This window comes from Gossypium hirsutum, chromosome D08 (genome assembly GCF_007990345.1).
Source record: "Gossypium hirsutum isolate 1008001.06 chromosome D08, Gossypium_hirsutum_v2.1, whole genome shotgun sequence".
In the NCBI taxonomy this organism is placed as follows: domain Eukaryota; kingdom Viridiplantae; phylum Streptophyta; class Magnoliopsida; order Malvales; family Malvaceae; genus Gossypium; species Gossypium hirsutum.
Window position 1 is genome coordinate 54,656,441 of NC_053444.1, and position 2,590 is coordinate 54,659,030.

Here is a 2,590-nt window from a genome sequence, read left to right on the forward strand (position 1 = left end):
TAATTTTTACCTAAAACCCAAAATCTCTATTTTCACTCACCTATCAATTGTCCACTTTTTTCCCAAAAATCATTCTCGCCAGTTTTCTTTTTTTTTTGTTCTTTCCTCTCTTCTTGTTTTCCTCTCTTTCCTTTATTCTTTTTTTATTCTTCCTTTGAAGTTCTTTCTTTTTCCCTTTTGATTGACTCTTGAGTATTTCTGTAATATCCTGAAAATTACTACTGTAATACCCCGAAAATTGCTACAGTAAGAAAGTAGGTATCCTTGATAGTAAAATAAGGAAATAAAGTGACAAAACGGAAAATTTTGAGTTATGGCAACATTGGGAATTATATTATGACATATTAATTCAAGAAAGGATTAAATTGCAAAAGTGAGAAAAGTTATGGAAGGAAAGATGAAGAATCTTCATCTTCTTCCCATGCATCCAACGTATGAAGAGAAAAGAAAGAAAGAAACTTTCTTTTCTTTACAATTTGGTCCTTTCACCAAAAAATCACCATTTTCACTTAGAAATCAAAAGAATTTTCATATCCATAAAGAGAGAAAGATAACAAGGAGACAATGGGGAGCTATAATATCAAGTTAGATTCAAGAAATAGAAGCTGGAGGAGAGAGAAAATCAAGTTAAAGATTGAAATCAATAGGACAAGGTAAGAACATCAAGATTTCAATATATTTTTAAGTTTGTTATTATTGAAAAAGCATGGAAATGATGTTATAGTAGAGTTTTCTTAAATGAAGTCTTATTTTCTTGATATATTAGTGAAGGGAAATAAGAGAAAGTGATGGAAAATATTATAGAGAAAATGAATAAGGAAGTTATAAACTTAGTAATCAACATTTTGCACTAAAATAGTTTTGAACAACAGCAGTATGTTAACTTCGAAAAATCACCATAAATTATGGAAATTGAATTATAGGATGAAAAAAATATGGAATTAAATCTTATTAAGTCTAGTTTCTCATAGAAGAAACGGTGTAAGTAATGGAATTGTAAATCATGAGATATAATAAATTATGTGAGACAAGGTCAGAATGAATTCGAGTTCCCCTGTTCTGACTTTGGAAAATCATAAAAAATTTGGAGAAATATAATTATGGTCTTAAATTTATTTTTTAAAAATCATAAATGAGTCTATTTTCAATAGAAACAAATGGAAACATCATCCAAATTCTGGACAAGGAGATAATTAATTTTTAGTGAAGAAGGGTCAGAACTGTTAGAGAGCAGAATAGGAATGACTTTAAAGAATAAACTGTACTTATTGGCTAAACCAAAAATTATGAAAATTTTATAGTAAGAATATATGTGAATCTAGTTTCAGATAAAATTAACGGATCTCAATTCAGAGTTACATAGCTCAAGATATAAATAATTTTGTGACAATAACTCAAGTGGATAGCTTTGAATGATAGTGAAATTATAGATAATGTTACATATAAGCATGTTATATACATTAAGGATGTGGAATGGAGAGGAGGAGGAAAATATATGACTATTCAACTAGCGTGAGTTTTCATTAAAAATGTCTAGTTTGCATGTTTTAGGTTCAGGGACTAAATTGAATAAAAGTAATATTTTAAGGGTAAATTTGTAAAAATGTCAAAAAGTGACCAAATTGCATGAAATGAATTGTTTTATCATTTAAATTAATAAATTGAATGAAATATTAATTTATATCAAGATTGAGTGGAAATTCGAAGGAAAATAGAAAATTACCAAAATATCCTTGAATTGTGGTATTTCTGCAATTTAGCCTAGTAAGTTCGTGTAGCTTGAATTATATTCTTAGATGATTGAAATATATATATTGGATTGAGAAATTTATTTGAATTGTGAACATGAGAAATTGTGAATTGAATGAAATGGAAATGAAACTTTGAATTACATGAGTAAATATCGGGTCTCGTAGGCCCTATTTGTTATGAATATAATATTTCGAGGATATGTTGTAAAGAATTATAAAAGCACGTTAATAATTTAAAAGTTTTAATTCGGATGAAATTTTGTAACTTGGTTTAATACGTATGCAAATGTATGTCTTCTAGTAATGCCTCGTACCCTATTCCGGCGTCGAATACGGGTAAGGGATGTTACAATGTGACATCGCCAGATTCGGTCATAACGTTTAGATCGAGTTTGAGGTGTTACAATTTCCATTGGTTTCGTGTTTGTGTCGCTCTTGGATCGTATCTTATTCAAAATAAGTTTGGTCAAATATATTTTGCTATGTTATTTATTTTAGTTTCAATTCGTTCATTGTTTGGGTTGAGTTCAAGTTTAAGTTTACGTTCTATACGATGTTAAGTATTTTTATGGCTTTGTTTTATGTGTAGGTTGTGAACTGATTTCCTCCAACAAAGTAGGCTCAGTTTTTGGTGTTGTTTCGAGGAAGTAAGTTATTGAATTGTGATTTTGGGACTAAAATTTCAGTTGAGGATGTGATTTTAGATCGATTTACTCTTGGTTAATTAGTGTGTGTTGATGAAGGAATGTTGGTTTTAGAAGTTCCAGTTGTGCAGTCGATCAATTCATCAATCAGGTGTGTGAAACTAACTCGATTTATCGCTCGAAACACGAGAAAAT